Source organism: Rhea americana, unplaced genomic scaffold (genome assembly GCF_003343005.1).
Source record: "Rhea americana isolate MKP2758 unplaced genomic scaffold, rheAme1 scaffold_347, whole genome shotgun sequence".
In the NCBI taxonomy this organism is placed as follows: Eukaryota; Metazoa; Chordata; class Aves; order Rheiformes; family Rheidae; genus Rhea; species Rhea americana.
In genome coordinates, this window is record NW_028186476.1 from 85,179 (window position 1) to 107,412 (window position 22,234).

The 22,234-nt window shown below is 50.9% G+C and overlaps 1 protein-coding gene across 1 annotated transcript in view; it reads right to left on the bottom strand.

The window, feature by feature from the left end:
- The window catches only part of OSBP2 (oxysterol binding protein 2), a 157,486-nt gene that overhangs the window by 30,993 nt on the left and 104,259 nt on the right, over window positions 1–22,234 (bottom strand). The gene's annotated exons all lie outside the window — the stretch shown is intronic.

A 22,234-nucleotide genomic window follows, 5' to 3' on the forward strand; every position in this document is an offset into this window, starting at 1 on the left:
CATGCTGCAGCCAGGACACAGACTGGAGAGTCCCAGGTGTGCTCAGAACTGGCAATTCCTACAGTCTTCATTTATTTGAAAACAAGTGATGCCGTGCAAATGCTGGGAAATGTCAGGGATGGTAACAGAAGAACATCCCGAGACAAAGGTTCTTCAACCCCAGACCTTTAGTTGCAAACATCAGCTTAACASCCAAGCAAATGAGTGTTATTAATCTGGTTTTATACCAAGAGTGCAGAGCATGAAATGCGACTGCAGCTATGGATGCTCATCAATCCATACAGAGAGACCTGATGGGAAGTGCTGACACCCCAGCACAACTCATCCTTCTCTCCTGAATCTCCCCCCTTCCCTGTTTTTACTGGATGAGTATAGAACAGGAGGAAGGCCTAGTGGTTAGGGCCCTCCTCCTCCCCACAGCTCTTTGTGTGCCTGGCAGACTCTGTTCTAGCATCCAAGTCCTTCACAGAACTCAGCAAYCCCAGAATGTCACTCTGCCTTGCAGAGGTAACAGTGTTGCTCAGCCTGCAGCGAGAGTGAGCTCAGTAACTCAGCTCCAGCCCCTGAGTAAGACTGGAGGTGGCAGGTTCTGCTGTGGTTTCAGGGACAGGGAGCCTAGCCCTCTCCAACCCTCCCCTTGCAGAGCAGAGAAGCACCAAAAAAGTAGTGATGGAAACCAGTGAAGCCTCTCAAAGAAGAGTCCTGTGCTGTGGGCCAGTGCCAAGCTAAAACCATCTCATCCCACGCCCTCCYGAGGTCTCAGCCTGCAGCCTTCTGCCCACTGTGCTGGGCTTGATCCTGCTCTCACAAAGACCTTTTACACCCACACCACTCCACTGACCTCAGCAGGACTAGTCCCGATTTATGGAGATGTAAGAGGGAGCAAGGCTGCTCCCTGGTCCCTAAGGAGCAGCATCTTGGCCCCGGCTGAAGCGATGCTCTGAGCTCCATCCTTCACTCAGATCACAGCCCACATCCACTGCCCTGCAGGAACCAAAGCTTGGCAACAAAACCAAAATAAATCCAGCACCCATGAAATTTAATTCCCACCCTCTCTTAATCTGTCTGATCACCACAGGACCTGAGTCATCCCACCTTGCACCCCACCCAACGTGTCAACCCCTGCCCAAAGCAGGCCCGAACAGCACCAGACAGACCTTCCAAAGGCAGCGTATGCCCTTACACTGTCCAAACCCCCACTGCTGGACCCCAGCTCTGCAGCCATCTTAGCTSAGGCTGTTCCTCCTGTTCCCAGCCTAGCTGCTCTCTGCAACCACACACTGGGCAGGCTCGCTGGAATGTTATGTTAATGCTCCAGAATTTGGTTGCAAGGGCTGCAGTGCCTGTTCGAGCAAGCAGCAGTGATGCCATGCTAATCTTTTCTTAAGACAAAGAAACATGCATATTAAACACTGCTGTGCTTTGCGACAGTCTCCACGGCTGGAGCCCTCCCTATCTGTCAGAAGCAATAATTAAAACACTGCTCACTGKTGCCTTCCACTGAAGGACATGACACGACTTTCCCACGCTGACAGTCGCTCCCCAGACACGGGTGCTGGCTGTGGTAGAGGGTGGATTGCACCCAGCTCTCCCCTCCCCCAAGCACTGATCGACTGCTTATCAGCAAAGCCAGCCCAGACACACAGATCAGCTTTTTTTGTGAGTACACAAGGTTCTAAAGTGCTTCAGCTGCCCAGGCAGATCTGCAGGAAGCCACAGTGCAATTTCAACAGCMCTTGCTTTTTTCACAGTGCTTGCGTTAGAGCTGCAAATGTCTGAAGAACTGCACGCTTTCCCCATGTGCTATCTTCTGCTTCCAGCAAAACTGTAGTACGCAGGCMCCATCCCTCCTGAGACACATAAAAGGACTTGTTCGACATACCCCACCCAGAGCTGTGCAGCTAATGGACAGAGATGGCACATCAGTGAGATGCAGTGCTGCTCTACATGGTGGGCCAGTCCACGTCACCCAGATAAAACAACTCCAGAAGGAGGAAACTGTTCATGAGACTCCTCAGGGGCAGGTCAGCCAAAGGCCTGGCATTTTAGAAAYACAGCCTGGATCCCCTGCTTTGGGCTCGGAAGATTTTGCTCTTCCCGATTGGCCACCCTCAGTGACATTAATCAGTGGCCAGATGCTTTTTCCAGCTGGCTGAACACCATTCTCACATCTTTACTGGCTCCCAGGGCTGTCCACTGCTGTTATGGAGCAGACACATAGCATTCTGTGCTAACGGCACAAGCCGTCCGCACCTGCCGGCAGCACTAAGCAGAGGCAAAGAGAACAAGACAGAAATGCCCTGGGGAGAGTGAGGGGTCACTGAGCAAGGCAAGAAAAGGACCTGGGAAGAAGTAGATGATCAGGACAGAAAAGGGGGTTGGCAGCAACGGGCAAAGAAGCAAGAGTAGGGGGAGAAAGGAAGGTCAGGAAGAGAAATTGAAGAAGGAAGAAGAGTCTTGGGTTCTCTGGCACTGAGGGTGCAGGCAGGATGGTGCAAAGCTGGTACAGGGGGAGGCTGAGGGAAAGCCTAAAAGACACTGAAGGAACTGCAGGACCTACAGGAGATAATGCCCAAGAAACAGCTGGAAACACCAAGCTGAGTAGCAGTAGCAGGTGGAAAAAGTAAGGAAGAATGCAATGACAAGCAAATGGGACATCAGGGAGAAAAGCAAAAAGAGACAATGGCAACAAAGTGCAAGTCAGGATGAGAGAGAGAGAGAGGACAGATGCAGAATAGACTGAAAGCAGAAGAGAAAAATGGGAGAGAAATCAGCAGCAAGCCACTCCGCAAGGGGAAAGATGGGGAAATACCCTGACAACACAGCTGTAGAGGTGTTGGGGCAACTATGGATGGGGATGGGGCAACCACGGGGGTGAGGGTAATCCAGGCAGCAGCAAAGCAGACAGGGGGACAAGACTGTGATGGACAGAAAGAGATCTGAGCATGCTCATATGGCCAAGAGGAGTGCAAGAAAAAGTGGTTGGGAGAATGGTCCCAAGGCAGTGGGGAATGAAGACAAATGAGGGACAAGGTTGCAGAGGGGGAATGTCATAGAATCRGTAAGGTTGGAAGGGACCTCTGGAGATCATCTAGTCCAACACCCCCCCCCCAAGCATGTTAGACAGGGTTGTGTCCAGGCAGCCTTTGAAGATCTCCACAGAAGGAGACTCCACAACCCCTCTGGGCAACCTCTTCCAGTGCTCTGTCACTCTCACAGGGAAGAAATTCCTCCTCACATTCAGGCAGAACTTCCTGYGCTTCARTTTCTGCCCAWTGCCTCTTGTCCTGCCACATGGGACAACTGAAAAGAGTTGGTCTCCATCCCCTGGACACCCTCCCTTCAGGGACTTATACACACTAATAAGATCACACACACCCCCAGGTTTCTCTTCTCCAGGCTAAACAGGCCCAGCTCTCGCAGCCGTTCCTCACAGGGCAGATGCTTCAGTCCTCTCATCATCTTTGTAGCTCTATGCTGGACTCTTTCCAGTAGCTCCATGCCCCTCTCGTCCTGGAGAGCCCACAACTGGAGGCAGTACTCGAGATGAGGCCTCCCCAGGGCTGAGTAGAGGGGCAGGATCACCTCCCTCGACCTGCTGGCAACACGCTTCCTCATGCACCCAAGGAGACCTGGCCAGAAGGGCACATTGCTKCCTCATGGTCAACYTGTYATCCACCAGCACTCCCAGGTCCTTCTCTGCAGAGGTGCTTTCCAGCAGGTCAGCCCCCAGCTTGTACTGGTGCCTAGGGTTGTTTCTGCCTAGGTGCAGGACTCTGCACTTGCCCTGGTTGAACCTCAGGAGGTTCCTCTCCGCCCAGCTCTCCAGCTTGTCCAGGTCTCTCTGAATGGCAGCACAGCCCTCAGGTGTATCAGCCACTCCTCCCAGATTGGTATCACCATCAAACTTGTTGAGGAGGCACTCTGTCCCTTCATCTAGGTCATAGTCCTTGTACTTTCAGGTGCAGGCCCTGTAAGTTTAGGGGAAGATGGTGAGATTCTCTGCAGATAATCGATGTTTGAGAAAGGGATAAAGGACATTCCCTGAACACAATGGCTCAGGAGCAGGTTCAGCACAGGAGAGGATCTGGCAGAGGACAGCAGGACCATCATATGGTCTCCACATACCTTTCTCCACACAGGCATACAGAGAGGCAGCAAAAGCTGAGGAAATAGGAGGAGATCAGACGGGCAGAAAGACAAGAGGCAAGAAGAAGCCTTAGTCAAAGTGCTTTTGAGCCTAGATCCTCCTACCAGCAAACTCAGCAAGGCCTTTGTGACTTCACATGCAAAGCTGACAAGGATCAGGACCACAGATGACACTAGTGTTTCAAAACTACAATGCTTCAAAACTACAGTGCTCAGATCAGCAACAGAGGCACATAAAATATCTGCTCCAGGATGTTTCAAAATGCATTGAGCTCTGGGAGAAGGCTTTCACATGTGCAGGACCTAACACAGGGGACCTCAATTTCTGATCACTCCTTTACAAATGAACAAAACAATTCAGGCCATCACACACTGTTGATGCCAATCTGCACCCTGCTACGGCTCCTAAGAGGCTGAATCCAGGCTGACACACGCAGATTGGAATGTCTAACAGGTTGGGGGTCAAGAGCTTTGCATGGGAACAATTTGAAGGGTTTTTGCAGAAAAGAGAATCTGCAAAGTCCCCTGAGGACCAAGGCAGAGACAGGCCAAGCACTGCAGGCAGAGGATCCCAAAGGTGTCCCAAGGGATGCAGTCAGAAAGGCTGCCGCAGCAGCAGCAAGTAAACCTTAAATATTTCCCCAAATCTGCATTTACCTCAATGTGCCACATGTCTGCTCATGTCTACTGGCTACATCACATCTGCCTCAGGCCAAATCCCACCRCTGTCACACTCTGAGCTGGAACAGAGACTCTGGCAGCTGCCTCCCTGCGCCTGGAGTGCTGCTGGGCACGGAGGGGCTCCAGAGGCAAGTCCAGTGTGCGAGGACCACAGATGATCTGCCGCACAGAGCTTGCATGAGCTACTAGCTGGCCAGCAAGGCAGCAGGGCTTGAGTTTGTGCTGCACAGTAGCTGGGATCATTAGGAGCTCTGTCAAGCTCCCACTGCAGCAAGGGACAAACCCCYGCACAGCCCAGGGTAGGATTTAACCCTTGAGCTGTTCTACTGTCAGCTCTGTCATCACATCAGATGAACCTCCCCTTCTCCCCCTCCCCAGAAAATCCTCTCCAAGCAACAATTTTTACCAACCTGGCAAGGGCTGGCTCTTCCCTCATCAAATCTATGCACAACTGTATATCAAGTTGCCAGCACAGCATCTACCTGCCTCACCTCCTGGGATCAACAGAGAAGCCTTCAGGTGGCCTAGTAACAGGAAGGGCAGCAAAGCTCTAGAGGCAGAAGGAAAGGAAGAACCTTCCTCTTCCACAAAGCAAAGGCCTCTCCAAACTCAATGATCTGGGGGACAGCAGAAGAGACTGCTTTAAGTAAATAAGACTTCATTTTAGGCAAAATTCACCACCTCCGCAAAGCTGGCAAAAAGCAGGGCAAAACAAGTCAGCTTATTAAWGGCAGCACAAGCACCAGCCTGCCAAAGGAGCCTCCTGAAATCACTCTCCCTTCCACCTAGACCTGCTTATAAACTCCACAGGGCTACAGTGCACTAAGCATTGCTGCTGCTTGCAGAGGTGACCCCCAAGGGTCTCTTCCACAGCGTGCTCAGGGATTTATGGTACCAAACACACTGTTAGCAGATGTACACTCAACACTACAACAGCATCTTAGCAAAAGACGACAAGTGCATTAGTTGCAAGAACTACTTTCAGCCCAGCCCTCTGACCATGAGGGTGCAGTGATTTCCTTGAAAGTTTGCAAGGATCAACAGCCACACTCTGAGCAACGACATAGAGTCCAGGAGACAAGCTGTTAGTATATCCTCTTGTGCAACATTTCCTCCTGCCAAATGTCCAGCACAGGAATCAAGTGGCCCTTGCAGCCCATCCAGCGAAGTGCAGCAGCACCTGCAAGAGGTGCTCTGCACTGGCTCCACGGTMAGCCAGGATCCAGAGCCAGCAAAGAGATTTGGTGCCCTTCTTACTAACCTGTTGCCTGCAGAGAAGTACCTGATGCTCAGCAAGTCATGCATGAGCCAGCCTTGGGATACAGATGATGCAGGATGAGAGTAAAACATGTTGCACAGAAAAGGGAGCAACTTTCCTTAGTAGATTTGCTGAAGTTCCCCTAACTTTCACCTTCCATGCTGGAAAAGCTCTTTGAAGCATTTGCACCACAGAGAAGCCCCAACACATGCCCAGCAGCTGAGATGGGCTGTTCTCACTGATGCAGTGGAGCGYGACTCAGGTCTGAACGGGCTGGGAAAGCCCACAGTGAACACATCTGCAGTTCCTCATCCAGGGGGTGTCTCTGCAGGATACAGCAGCGCCCACATGCTGGACAATCCCCTCAGCTTCTCCCATATGGAGTCACACAACACAGAGCCAGGATAAACTCAGCCCTTCTGGTTCCTGGAGTGAGAATCGAGGCTTCCTGCTGTAACTCGCGCATCGGCCGTGGTGCCCCAATGCCCCCCATATCCCAGCTCCAAGACTGCCACACACTAGCCCTGCCCAGGGCACTTCAGCGGCGACAGTAGTGTTGCAGCACGCCAGGGCAGCCAAGAGGATTTCTTTTCTGCTGAAGTCACCCATGAGCGGCTCCCAGGCTGAGCTCACACTCATCATCCCCATCTCAACACTGCTAAGTGCCAGCCCAATTCACCACCCTCCCTTCACAGGGCACGGCTGTTTCGGGAGAAGCCAGGAAAGGTGAGCGGCTGGGAAGTCGTCCGCCTCTGCCAGGGACATATCGCGTGGCTGTTACCTTACCTCAAGCAGGCAACRGAAGCACCAACAGGAAACCCGAACCATCTGTGCCACCACTCATACCGCTTGCTCTGCTTCCTGCATTTCAGCATCTCTCAGTATTTTGTATCATTTCATCCCAAACAGCGACAGATTTTACAAACTGCTCAGGACAGCAGTCTAAGCCCTGCAGAGCAATGGAGTAGGGAGCTCGTCATAGCGATCTACGAACGGTTTCATTTTTAAGCCTCCCCGCTCCGTCAAGGGCTTTAAACTCTAAAACTCATAAGAGAGTCCTTCCTTGCTCAAGCGTTTGCCTTCCAAGGCTCCGATCTCCTTCCATAGCCATCAGCCGTCACTGTTCAGACCTGCGTCAACTGGTCTCTGCCTGTGACGCAGGCCAGCAAAAGGGCGATGAGTCCTGTCTGAGTGGAGGTGTGCAAAGCAGGCGGATTTTCATCGAAGGTGCTGATCTCACTCTGCTGAACACACAGCGCTCTCAGCTGCCTGGCTTGGACCAATCCTGGTGTGGATTACCACGAGGCGAGGGGACATGAACCCCAGACTAAACTTCAGCATCTCCGGTCATTGCTCCTTCATTCCTTCAATCCATCACAAACTGGCACAGCACTTAAACACTGAAAAAAATTGCACTGAGCTTTCTTGGGAACAAAGTCTTGAAATTCAGCTTATAAAACACTTAACAGGGTGATAGCTAAATTTAGTTACAGATGAAGCTGATCTGGATTGTGAGCAAGACAGCCACAAATCTGTTACGTTTGCACAGCCATTTTCGCAAAGGWCAGCAGACAAGAGGCTCAATGATGAACCAGGTATGTACTACAAAACAGACTAGAGACCCTGCTTGCAAGCTGAAAGCAAACAGAAAGCAATTCCCAAATGAGCTATATGACACAGGCGTCAAGGTTAAGTGTATATACCCATTAAGGGTACGGCCTTCATACAGATACAATCATCACCTTCAACACAGCTGCATACCTGCATCTAGCAGAGAGATTGCCCACACCACAGTTACCCAGCCACTACTGAGCTGGAGAGAGGCCGTATCACATCCCATACRCCAAAGCCTACCAGGCACTGCACTGAACTGAGCAATCGCTGCCCCACTACAGCTGCTAAATTCCAGCAGTGTCTTTGTTTCACAGATGCACTGCCTGAGCTTTCATCTCCAACACTGTCTGAGTGGGTGTCAGGACACATGCTGACTCTATCCCAAGTCCAAAGTTCTGCTGCTTCACTCAGAGATGAGATGAGGACAGTCTCCTTTCCTATCTCCACCAGTGCCACGGCCAGAGGCAGGAGCCTTAGCAGRTATGTTGACTGATGTGACAAAAGCACCCGACACATTTGCTTTCCAGTCACCACCGCACCATTTTATACRCGAGGAGGATGCTTGCTTCTCCTCAGCCATCTGTTCCTTGGGTGCTTCACAAAGCCTGCCTGCATGCAAAGAGTGACAATGTCAGAAAGCAACTGTTTTTCATGCCAGAAATAGCCAATCTAAAGTCCTTGAGTTCTGCTGGGATTTCATTTAGCCACTAAAGATGACATGGACAATTATCCATGCAGCACACAAGCTGGGGCAGCTGCTCCTCTGGCCTTGCCCCTATCTAGAAGCAGCCCACTGTCCTACAGATTGTTACTATGGTGCCAGCTCCACTTGACCCTCAACTGTAGACCATTCCCTCATGCACCCAAATTTACAGCAAGAACTCTCCTTGTCCAGGTGACAGCCTCTGACCACGATGTGCTGTCCCAAACTGTCTCCAGTAACAGTCCTCTGCAGCACTGATACATAGCAACAAACACATTAAAGTAATCCCCAAATCCACGTCCAAGGAGGGAGATCCAGCTTCTCCTCACTTGCAGAGGGGATGCAGCACAACATGCCATAGCTTTTGCTGCAAGAGACTAGCTAATCAGACTCTGAAAGTCCAATTGCCAAAGCTGCAGCCTGCAGCTCGCTCTTTGAGAYCACATCTTTTCCTGGCACTGACACAACATGGAGTCAAGGTTTAAGAACACTGGCCAAGATGTTCTCAACTTTGCAAGCAAGCATGTTTAAAAAAAGAAAAGCAGTCATCCCAGAGAAGATAAGGCTAAGAAGCTGGGCTGCTTAGTCATCACTGAACATTTCAGCCGGTGCTTACAACTCATCTTCCTTGCAATTCTGGCAAATCACCAGCAGCTAATGATAAAAGGAAACTCCATCCATATGCAGTACAGATGCAAGGTCCTAAGGGGAAGCCCAGTACTGCCTGTGACTTAGTAGCATAAGAGAACAGAGATCTCCCCTCCTCCAGGGGTAGAACAATTCATACAGCGGTCCTAATGCAGTGTTGGATGGTGGGAGCATATATCATGGTAAACACTGCAACTTCCACAATGATAAGACAGAAGCCAAGGTGACTGGTGCTATTTGCCCAAGGCAGGACTAGCAGCCATTGCATTCATCTTCTCCAGGTTGGAATGTGAAAAAGGGAACAGGGCAGTTCTTCCCCAGGTGCAGCAYGTGAGCAGCTCTCATGGCCTGCCAGAGACAAGACCCTCAAGAGCAGGTTGGTGCAGGGAAGTCCCAAGGAGGTCCCTGCAAATTATCTCGGAGAAAGAGGCAAGATGCTGCCGAGACTCTGCCTGTGAGGAGGAGATGCAAAGCCACGTTGCCAGCATTGTGATCTATGCCAGAGCCCTGAAGCAACAGCAAGCATGGGCAAATTTAGCAGATTTCACACATTTGTCACGGCAAACAGCAGATTTCACAGCTTGTTTCAGACTAAAAGAAATGTCAAAGTCCTGCAGAGTATTTATACACCTGAAAACTATCATCCCAGGTGACCTGTGTCCTTATCAGATGAGAACCTGACATTCTTTCCTGTGGGGAACTGTCGCCCACCTTCCAGAGCACACAGCAGCAACGCTCCYATGCTCTCTCCAGATCTCTGGGATCTCACAGTGAGCAGACAGTCAATATTAGACACACTGAACAGAGAGACTAACTTAATTAGATTTCAAGTGCTGACTGTTGTGCCAAACCAAACGATCGCACTGGGGTGTGCCAGATTTCTGCCACTGGGCTYTGAATCCTGGGGGAATGACAACAGCCTCACAGGCTGCTCTCTCCAACAATTCCACCACCTCCAAGGAGATAGGCCTCCAATTACCCCAGACAGGTGCTGAGGGAATGCATTTAAGCCTGCCATCTGACCTGCCCAAGCAGTCCCAGAGGAATGGCCCCCACGAATCTAACCGCAAGAGCAGGGTCTGGGGAAGGAAAAAACCTACCAGGGAAACACAGGCAGTTCTGGGGAGCGACATTTGCTGCTGGCCATCTAGATGCCTCCTTTGATGGCACAGAACCACCACTTCATTGCCCAGAAGCTACATAAGAGATGGAAACTGCCAGATGTGTTCAATCATCTCTTTTAASGTGAATTATACAGCGAGAGCTGTTACCTCGTTGACTGGAGCAAAGAGCTTCTCACCATTTTGCATGCATCTGGTGCCTCAAAGATAAGTGCTCATTTCCTTCCTGGATTTATCAAACCTAGGGATACATCTGCACTATTGCTTACCAAAGAAAATCCCTCTGAGGGTGATTTCTGATTTGCTTCTTTAGCTAGGTCTTATAAGCTTTGAACACATTAACACTAGGTCTGTGCTCCAGTCGCACAGCGTGGAATAGAAATTAGCAACTTGCATYTAGAGCAGCAAGATACGCCCAGCTTTTGCTCCAAGAGAGGGTTAACTTCTTCCTCCTRTTAAAGCACTCTGATCAGAAAACTAAAGGGAAAATATAAGGAGCAGAAAGAAGGAAGACGAGGGTCAGCCTGAATCCCAAGATCATCTTGCGTAAGCAATCGAACTGCAAAGAGATGTGGTTTTGAGTCTAGCCATCCACCACAACAGCGCTGTTACAATGCAGCCACCAATGRGGCCTGAGGACAGCCTGTCTGGACGCCATCAGAAGCAGTGACAGAGAAACATCCCGCTCAACATAGGCWGTTTAAATGACAGCAGATCTGTATGAAATCCTTGGAATGACTCTCAGCCTGCTCAGAAGTATCCTTGCTGCCCAAAGCAGAGAGAACGCAGGCACTCAGAGCGCCACTTTTCTCAATGGCAAGTCTGTAGGACTGGTGGCAGGAGAGCTAGAAAGGAGGTGCTGGACTAAGCCCCTCACTAGGTCAAGAGAGTCATTCATTAGAAGCATGAGTGTGATACTGGCCATGAAAACTAGAAATCATACAGTATACGATCATGGCAAACTAACAGCTCGCAGAAAGGGAGAGGAAGGAGAAGAGATACCACCAAAAAATAAGGCAGAATTGCATTAAAAACCTGTGTGGGCAGGAGGTGTGGTTCAGATGCTGAAAAGCATCCCACCCTCTGCTGCTTTTCTTTCCATCCTTCTAAACCACACATTGGAAAGACCACCGGATCCAGGGAAAATTGGCACTACAGRAATGCACAGACACAGGGAAGTTCACTACTGCCCCAAAGAGGAGCATAAAGACACCACAGCACCATGTGGTCCACCCACCTCCTGGTGATCTGAAGGCACATGCTGCACTCCGGTAACATCAGCATCTTGGTAAGACCCCAACTAGCGACCCAACATCCCAGGCAGGATCTTGCTCCCAAAGCTTCTGGGGGTCCCATACAAGGAGGTGACCCATCCCAGGTCCAAAACAACAGAGGTAGCTCAGGGACACCCTCAGTACTACGGCAAGAGCCTGCCTGCAGTAAGTGCYGTTACAGATGTGTAATCCACCCCCTTGCAATAAAGGGAGGATTAGTGTGGCAACAGTGGCAAATCCTTCAATACAGCTGTGTTAACAGAGGTTCCTTCAATCTGTTACCCACGCAGCATTTATGTAGGCTGCAGAATCCATAATCATCACACACTAGGCACAATAAAAGGAAGTATTCATTATGGTTCTGAAAGGCAGCATAAAGGAGCCAGCCCCTACCATCGGCGACAYGCCGAGCACTGCAGAGGGGCCCAGCCTGCCCTGCTGCAGAGCAGCGCGGGGGCCAACTGCTTGTTTCGTTTACTAACACAGCCACAGGCACACTCCCTTCCTGCCACAGATCCCATGTCAGTGGGTGGCTGACAAAGTGGTACAGCAGTGTATGGAAGAAACTCACAGCATGTTGCTTACTGAAGGGCGTCCTGGGGGGTCTTCACCCTGATGCCATTGCTGTTCATGGGCTACAAACCAAAGCAACACCAGCAAGGACCTTTGGCAAGAGGAAGATGCGGGGACTGGTTTTCAAAACTTTGCTCTCCAACAGAGAGCCAGCATTTGCTTAACGCTTCCATGTGACAGTAGCAGCCAGCAGTGCTGTCCAAATTCAATCCTAAACCTGGGGGGGGGGGGACAGAGAGAGACACCCTCCAATAGATGTGCCAGAGGACTCAGCTTGGCACAGCATGCCACTGCGCTGCACTGTGCTGGGAGCATACCATGGCAGGACAGAATACACACTGAGAGCTCAAATGGGACTTTCACACCATTCACCAGGAAGCCCCACAGAGCCTGGTTGCCAGAGAGCCCAACACTCTTTTGTGCAGTTTCACTGCTCTTTTGGGAGAGCGCTCACTTCTTTGGCTTCTTTTCCATGTTCTTACTCCCACCACTCGGCTTCCCTGCCGCAAGCTACCAGCAGTATGGACTATCCATTCCCCGCACGTACAGCCCCCTTCTGCCAGAGGGCACCAACCCTGGAAGCTCTGCTCCCTGCACGGGCCTCTTCCGCTTTCAAGATGCAACTAGGAGAGGCCACTGGAGTTGTTTCCTTCTCCTTTGCTTCCCCAGACCACCAAAATCATTGCAGCAGTGTAGGGACCTTCACAGAGACAGGTCTGCAAAGCTGCAGAGTCAACAGCGGCAGAGCAGCAGGTCTCAGTGCACTGCCCCATCACTGGGGAACTGATACCTTGGAGCAAAAGACCCTTGCTGCTCCCCAGTTAGACTCATTTCAGGGGCATGGGGCAGCATTTCTGCCTTCCCCTTGGCTTGCCATGCCTTCTGGTAAATCCAAAATACCCTTATGGTTAAAAAGCTAAGCTGGCTTGTCTCATCATGATGCTGCTTATTTCAGTTCTTACATTTGTTGAAACTTTGTAGGGGCAGGAATGCAGTTTGTGTGGAATGCAGTTTCTCTTAAGAGTGCCTGGAGGCCTAAGTGCAGCCCGAGTACACTGTGATAGCTCTCTCCAGCAAGCGGCTATAACAAAGACGGATTTAAAGAGTTTCTTGTCTGACTTTGTCTTTTCTCATTCATCCGATGTAAAAAGCACCAGAATTCAAGAGYATCAGTCTCCAGCCCCACAGAGGGCAGCTGTGATGCCAGCATGCGACAGCTAGCAGCAGAGTTTGCTGGTGGGCAGGCCTGACTCCATTGGCTTCGTGACCTGCAGGAAGCCACTTCTTTCTGCACCTCAGTTTCAGCCTCATGTAATATGCCTTACTGCACTGTCAAGCTTGCGAACTGCTCTGTGGCTGCCTGGTGAGAAGTGCTGGATGAGGAGTAGTTATTTTTACAAGTAGTTCATCCAGCYGAAGCATACCTATTACTCCACTCATCTCCAGCACTGACCAGCAGAGGTAACTTCTTTCTGGGAAAATGTGTGAAACAGTAGTGCCACCATCTCAGTAATCCTTCAAAAGGCACTGCAGGAAGGAGGACCCAAAGAGACACGTCATGTGCCACAGTGCATCGGCCCCTGGTGAAGAGCCAAACAAGGCCTTTGGGACACAGCAATGGGCAGAAGCAATGGGCAGAAGCAGCAAAGGGATTAACGTGACAGTTACGTGTCACTTTACTATTAGCCTTCCTGTGTCCCCATCCTGCCCTGGAAGTGTCAATAATGACCATGCACAGCAACAATGCAGCTGCCTGCACAACTGCAGCGCTTGCCATGGCCCAACCATGTGTCTTATGGGCCATAGCCAGATTCACTTCCTAGAAGAGCAGACAGCATATTGAGGGCACTCACCTTGCTACAGCTGGTGCGTTTTTTGGAAACATCTTGTCTCCCAATTCTGCATAACAGCTGACTAACACCATCCATTTTTGATGGCGTCACCCCCATCTCTTACGTCCTAACCTCACTGAAAAGCAACCCTTGTTATACAACAGCTGCCTGGGCAGAAATGCTCAAAACACTCTGTCGGAGCTAGACTAGAAAAGTTATTATGCTGAGCCCAGAACTGGGCAGGGCAGAGCTTCCTGGTGTAGAGAGGCATCCTCTGATTTGGGTTGCAGAAATAGCCCCAGTCTCCTTCTAACATGAGTCTCCAAAAGGAGCTTGCAGGATAGAGGGTAAAACCTTCAGGAGAGGAGGTGAACATGGCACCTCTGCAAAACACCACACTTTGGAAGGGAGATGGAACAGGGAGGCATATGCAGTCCCACTGCTCCTCCAGCCAGGACCCCAAGTCATAGCGAGGGCCAAGAGTCATTTTCATGACTTCTACAAGCAATCCATCTGCAGGAACACCAGCCAAAAGCCCCCACCGGTATGTAAGCTCCCTAGACATGCATGAGGCATGAGCATAGGCACTTCCAAAACAATCTGGCTAGGTCAGAATCTGGCTGCACAAATCCACAAGTGGTAAAGAGGGTGGGACAAAGCCAGCCTGCCCCAGGTCCTCGCTCCCCTATGTTGCTCAGCAGGCTGCCCAGGAAGCTCCCAGCGCCGAGGAACCTGGAGAACTCTACATGGTGCAGAAAGCAAGCAGTAAGGGCTCACCAAATGATAGCAAAACTATGGGGAAGGATGATGAGAGGAACCGAGGGATGTTGGAAAAGGGGAAGGTACTGCCTGTTTAGACCAGTCTTGTCAGAGATACCCTTGTATCCTCTAAATTAAAAAAGCAACAAAGGGCGTTTCTGAGAAAAGTACTCTGCCTAGAGGCAGCTTAGAGGCCAGGAGGACTCTGCACCTCCACTCTCTGGTTAACAGCACCAGCAGCTCTCCCGGAGCCCAGGGCCATGCCCTGAGCTGTATGCTTGCAGACTGATTCCTCAGAGCTCAAACAAGTCCCAGGCCACCCTTTCCTCCCAACAGCAGTGGAAAGGCAGCAGTGGGCATCAGGGTGGTCTCACAGCTCCACTCCTCCAGCTCACCATGCATCCCCACTCCCAACTGCTTGTCCTGAGCGACCACCTTGCAAGGCAGCATCAYCTCACCTCCTTCCCTGAACACTCAGGAGCTGCTCTGACCATGCCCTGGACTCCCCTTCTTCGGCAAAGCAGGAGTCAAGGAGACCATGGCAGAGTGGAGAGAAAGAATAAATCAACAGCAGAGAACTGGGGCAATGCACCCTGGGGAAGAAGCACCTCATGGCAGCCAGGCGCAGTGCCAGATTGCAGGGCAGCCGCTCAGACCCCTCATTGCAACTATCTCATCTGACAAGGATTAGGTTGGGGTTAGAGATTTAATTCTGAGGCCACGGGATTTCTAGGTCTGTGACATGGTTTTAGATGTGCTGATTAGAGTAAATATCACAGCGCAGCACAGATAATTATATGGGCTCGTTACAGAGCATGCATGGAAGAACGGGTCACCACTGCAACAGTGTCACAGGGGAAGAGAAATCCTGCCAAACCTCAGGGCTGTGCTTTGATTCTATGCACTAGGGTATCTGCGTGGGGTCGMAACAGGTGACAGCATGGGCAATCCCATCTGAAGCTACTCTAGGGACCGAAGCTAGTGTTTGCTAAGCACAGTGCCTGAATTAACTCCGCACTGTGAGGATGCACAAGGCAAAGGTTCCTCTGGTACCCTGCCAGCCCCTGGGCAGCCCCACAGGCCATGATGGGCTTGAAGAGAAGCAGTGCCTTGGCAGGCATTCTTCAACTTCAGAGCCACCCAGGGCAGCCCAGGACACAGGAAAAGACACCCCGATCTTGCAAGTGAGTGGAGATGCTTCACTTGTGGCACACGCTAGGTTGATCTGGCTTGTGCCTGGTGTAGCCCTCTAGGCCACGCAGGAGGTGTAGTGGGACACGCGGCACAAAAGGGAGCACAGAAGCTGCCCACGGGGCCAGTTAGGACATCCACAGCTGGCATACCCACCCTTGCCAAAAAGCACTCCGGCTGGCATGTGGCAGTGAGACCAGCTGTGGCGAGAAGATGCAGTCAGGCCCATAACCACCAGATTCTATGGAGCGAAGTATAAGCATGAGGCATTCTCCTCCCGCAGGCAGAGAAGACAATGTGCAGAGGGAGATGTGCTACAAGCAAGAGCAAACAAGTTGACACTGCTGTTTCAGAGGATGCTCAGTCTCATTTCAACTTAGCAGGAGCACATCTGCTGCATAGCATTGGCCAGACCTTGCCACCCACCTCCAAGCACACATTCTCATCTGGAACCAGATGGAAGCACCTCCCCAGGCTGACAACAAGCTTAGTGCAGGAATCCAGCTGGGTTTGCATCAATGCAACAACCTTGCTCTGATGACAACTGCGCTASCTTTAACACACATGCAGTAACCTCCGTGTCTAACTGGGGAAGGGTTGTGCTGGGGAAGCAGAAGCTACCAAAAAAGCCTGGCCAGAGAAGCACTGATGCAACTCCACACTACTCAGCCACAAATGCTGACAGTGACTCGTTTCTCTGTTCAAAGCAAAGAGGGAGTGAGTAGCTCAAACACAGGATGAAAAATTACTAACAGGTGAGGAAGCAYCAGCAACAGGATCTAGGGCCCTTCAAAACAGCACTGCAGCCCTATGTACACTGCTGCCTATTAACTTTAAGCAATTTTTCATTCAGACATTCAGACACAYGCACTTGTTTATGAATCACTGCAATAAGTCATTAAAAATTGTACCGGTGCGAGAACTGCCCTCCACTGCTCAGTGGGGAGTCTGGAGTAGCTYGGAGCATGTGCTCAACATCAGAGTCTGATTTAATATTGAAATAATTTTCAGGTTACGAATTAATCACTAGGAGTCATAATGCCATCRCCAAGGGAGCACAGGAGTCTTAGCGTTTCATTAAAATAGCACCGAATTTGTGCGCCGCCTCCCATGCAGGGTGCTCAGAGGGCTGCAGGAGCGCAGCCTGCAACAGCCCTAGGGAAATACTCCCTGCCTCTTGCAGCAACACTCCCCTGCTCCGAAGCTGCCACCAGCGGTGCCTACAGGGAGAGGAAAAAATGCACCCAAGTGAGAATGGCGACACCTCCTTTCCATAGCCAGAAAAGGAGCAACAGCGCCAACCTGCTGGCACTCAACAGCCAGGCTCCCAGGTGCACACGCGCTCTCACTAGTGTCTGGGTGACACTAATGCTGTCACCCAGCCCTGCCAGGAGCTGGGAGCTGCCTGCATGTAGCATGCCACAGAGAAAGGCTGGGATGGGTGACACCAGCAGAGCAGGTCCTGAGGGCAGGAGCAGGGCAACAGACGCACAACCACCAGGCAGCTCTCCGAGATGTCCTTGGTCTGCAGGTGGCCTACAACAACCTTTCCATCCCTCCTCAGATTCACGGCAAGCCTGGCTCAGCCAGATACACAGACATGGGAGACACAGATTAAAGTCACTTCAGCTAAAGCTCAGATTAGGTATGGCATTAAACGCTTAACCTGGGTCAGCAGCTCTGAGTGTCACCAGCAGGGCTGGGATGGCCCCTGCATCAGCTGCATGTCCAGCTCCCAAGGTGGCAACAACCACTGAGGCCATGCAAACCCGGCCACCCGGGCATAGCACCCAACTGCAGGTGCCTCCGTCCAGCAGATCAGACCACAGAGGCTCCCAGGGGCAGTGGCTGGCTCTTTGCAGAGGTTGGCTCCTTCGCCAGGACCGCTGGTGCAGGGCCACCTCTTGTCAGCCTGCACAGTCGGTCAGGCTTTGCTTTGCCTAACTCTTCATCTGGCTGCCRCCTTTGGCTACTGCCCACGTGGCACTCGGTTCGGGTGCAGAGCAGAGCCCTCAGCTCCAGGAGTGAATCCTGGAGTGGCTCCACAGTAGCCGGAGAGCAGCCTGGAGGGCTGAGACAGAGAGAAATGCTGATGGGAATCCAGAGCGGTAACAACATCAAGGAATAGGTAACAGARATCAAGTTAAACCAGGCCTCCTTCCGGCCTGGCTTACAGTGCTCTCCCCTCAGCAGCTTCTGATTTACTGTCATCTGTTCCAYCACAAGTATTTATCCTTGGCAGCAATCACTGGGCAGCAGCCAATGTGTTTTTGAGAATCTAATCAGGGAGCCCTGCCTGTCCACTCAGTGCCCCACCGTGCAAATCACAGCAGCAAAGTCATTCCCGCAAAGCAGCTGAGTCTCCAGGTCGGCCGCCCCCACATAGACGCGCTGTTTTGACGTGGACTGGATTGAAAGTCCTTTCACATCCTCGGAGCTCTATGGGACAGTCTCAGATCCTGCTAGAGGTTCAACTAAACAACCCAAATCTGTGGCAGGGCAGTGCCTTCCCTACCTCTGCTATTCTCTTTCACCACTTTACAGAGAAAGAAAGAAAGGACACAGTGGCTATCACATTGTTCAATAAAGTTCATCTGTCTCCAAACTTCACTGTAGCAAATCTATTCCCATTAAAAAAGCTATTTCCAGCAACACCCACAGCATTTTGAGCTCTTCCCAACTCCCAAATTGGCTTCCTCAACATGTTTGCAAGGCCCTTTTGCCTTCTGTCTGCTGCAAAATTATTAGAAGGGAGCTTTCTTTGCTCACTGGAGAGTCTACACAACACAGCATGCTGCTTTTCATCTCTGCTCCTCTAATTATCCTTTTAATTTGTTTCTTCTTATTTTTACGTACCTCCCACTCCTCCTCCGTGGCAGATTGCAACTCACTTTTCYGTGTCTCTGTTTCTCACAGCTCTACTTAGAGTGGTCTTCTCTCTGCTTAGCCCTAGCGTGGCTGAAATGCTGTTGCATGTTCTCACCATAGAATCATGCTTGTTATTATGCAAGATTTAATAATCAGGACAGGAGTGGAGAGAATGGGCAGCTTACAGAGGTCTAGGCTCAAATTTTGGCTCCACCATAGGTCACCTTTGGGCCCTTGGGTAAATCACACAGTTCCTCCAAGGTTTGAATTCTCACCTGTAAAACAACTATCTGGCACAACCTGCTCTATTCTGTCTCTGGCCAAACCTACCTCTTCCATCTTGCACGTCACTCACACAGCAGAAACATGCACCACTTTCTCCTCTACCATGCCACCAGGTTAAGCCAGGAAAGATCTTCCAAAGGAAAAACACTCCTCAACTGTTCGAGATAAACCAGGGTGCTGCACAGGGCTTGCCAAGTCTCCCATAGTAGTGTGCAGCGTGTTTACACCTTAACAGCAAAGTTGATTTACGTTTATTTATTTATTTCTACTTGCTTGATGCTCTTCCCCATGGCTCCAGGCACATTTACATAATTAGATCATACACAGATAGATGGAAACCGCACACATATAATGCACGTGGCCGAGCAGCTCTGAACACGCTCATTCCTGTCACAGATTGCAAAGCAAAGCCTCCCTGTGAGAGCACCTTCTCTGCCCATCTCTCACTCACCAGCAAGAGCAGGCTCATCATCCAGGGAATAGAGGGACCAGGGCACAGAGCACAGACACACCATCAGCTGGGAACTTGCGGAGGCCACAGAAAGCAGCAGGCACAAGCACGTACACTGTGTGACCTCCTTGACAGATGAGCTGGGCAGCCCATCACACACTGCTCATCTCTAGCAGGCCAAGGCACAGACATGAGCAATGGGATGGCCTTTGAAAGCCAAACTCTGCTCATCAGGCATGGATGAGAAAGAAGCCCACTCCCATGTCTTCTCACCTTGAGGCTGCCTTCTGCTTCATCTGGACTGGATGGGAGTGAATTAGTGCAGTTTGCTGTGCACCACTCACACCAGTTCCCAGCTCTGCCCGTGTTGTGACCAGGGGCACCACGCGGAAATGGAGCATCCACAGGCTGGAACAAGCTTGTCGCTCCTAGCTGGGATCTCTCCGACTAAAAAGACTGGTGCAAGGATGATTTGATTTCTCCTGCAAGAAACTACAGGCCTGTCAAAAGCATCTTGTGCTCACTTGGGATCAGCAGCCCCGAGATGCCTAAAGAGTCTGCACAGACTCACAGAGAGTGTATTTTCACCTACTGCCAATGGCTTGATGCCATGTGCTTTTCTTTAGCAATGATTAACAATTCAACATGGCAGATTTTGGTATCTTTCTACTGCATCAAGTCACCCCCCAAAAAGGAGAATGGTGCCCACCAGGGTCTTCCCAGCAGTTCACAGAAGTCCAAGGCATTATGCCATGCTAAAGAGAACATAAACTGAGGCACACAGTGTTCATGGGATCTCTACATATTCAAAAGCCATCTGGACACAATCCTGAGCAACATGCTCTAGGTGACCCTGCTTGAGCAGGGGAGTTGGACTAGATGATCTCCAGAGGTCCCTTCCAACCTCAGCCATTCTGTGATTGTACAAAACATGGCAGTGTCTGAGCATCCAACAGAGTCTGCCAAATCCATGACCATCACCACTCCTCTGCACCTAGCACAACAGGCTGAACTACAGACCTGCTAGAACATCATAACAGAAGTGATTAATCACAACAGGTAGTGATTAGTCACTACCACTGTATAGCCAGGAGCTCCAGGTCACCAAGAGAGAATGCAGTGTTAGGCTGCAATGGTCTCCCTCACTTCCAGACTCCCACAATTTTGCCCACTGCTCCTTCTCCGCCTTCCTTAGAAATCAATCCTTCAGGGAACCTGCCCCAAACTCCCTGGGGGACTCTGGTCTTGATCCTGCCTCTCTTCCCACAGCACCTTACTTCTCAGGACCCTGACCCTAAAGTGATGGTCTCATGAGAAAGCAGAGAGGTGAAAACACCACCCCAGATCTGTCTTTCTGCTCCCGTCCTGCCTTCATACACATTACCATCTTTTCTCTTCTAACTTCTCCTCAAGAGGCTTAGCCACAAGCCAAAGTGAAAAGGAAGATGCTGCTAAAACAGATCTCCTTAACATCCACCCGAAAATGCCACAGACCTCTTACCTCATGTCTGCTTTAGACATAGCCAAATCATGTTGAATTACTGCCATTTCTTGCATTTTCATTTCAATGCATTTTCATCTTCTGCATCACAGCACAACAATTCTGTGATGTTTCATACTACCCAGACAAACCTACACTCAGGCTCTTATCTCACGTTGCAACTACTGCACCCTCTTGCTTGGCCTAGGCAGAGCTAATATTGCCCTGCTCGTCTCCATCCAAAAGGCCACTGAAGAAGTCCTCTGCAACAGCAATTTCCTGGCCATGCTGCTTTTTCTATATCCCTCTACTTCATTAGTCCTCCTCTGCCAATAACATCGAACTCAAGATGCCCCTCCAGCCTGGAGGGCTCTGGCTGCCACCTCTCCTGTGGCACCAAGGGCCAGTCGTAGCTGCGTGCCACTACACAATCCTCACTTAGATGACTTTCACAAACTCTGCCACGGGGAGAGCTCTGCACRAGCACCCGCAAAGCCATTCCAAAACACCATCTCTGGAAACCTTTTTGCCCCAAAACTACAAAATCTGGAGCACAGGGTGGATCCAACGAGTGCCACGATCACCTCTGGGCTGCGACGCTGGACTTTCAGCCATCGGGCAGCACCCAGCAGAGCTAGCTCCCAGTTTATCACCTGTCTTACTAGGTGCTTTGGCTGCTGTGGATGCTAAAAGCCAAGCAGCCTGAGAAAAGAGGTTAATGAATGCCCCCCGGCTTCTGGCATAAAGCCAGGAAGAGGTTTGTGGGGTTTTTTTTTTAAATCTTTAAAACAACACATTAGCTTTTGCTCTGGGGGAGAGACAGCTCAGAGACAGCACTGCTCCACTCACAAGTCCCTGAGCTCTGCTGTCATTTATCATATATTATTCCAGGTCTGACAGGCTGCTTTTTTTTCCCCTCCTATATTTTTATTTAGTTTTGTCCAGAGCATTTGGGTCACTCTTCCCCTCCCCAGAGAAAACAATGYTGCTCCTAAACAGACGCTCCCCTGCAATGGGGCAGACCCACACCCCCATCAGAAGATGTTGCCAGCCAAAACCACCAACAACAAAAATCAGAAAGCAACGTCATGCTGCACAAGGGCAAAAAGTAGTGACTGACTGGCCAGAAAGCAAGCCCAGCAGCCAAAAAGCCCGTTACACCCTGAGCCTCTTCTGTGCTGTGGGGACATTTCGGAGCTGCCCACCAAGCGAGGGGTTGTCCCGGGCCAAGTAGGCTCACATCCCAGCAGAAGTGGGGGTAAAACAGCGYGCCAAGCACTTCAACTTTGAACCCTCTGTTGGGCCCAAGCCGACCCCGAGCTGAGACGCCAGCCCCTCGTGCTCTGC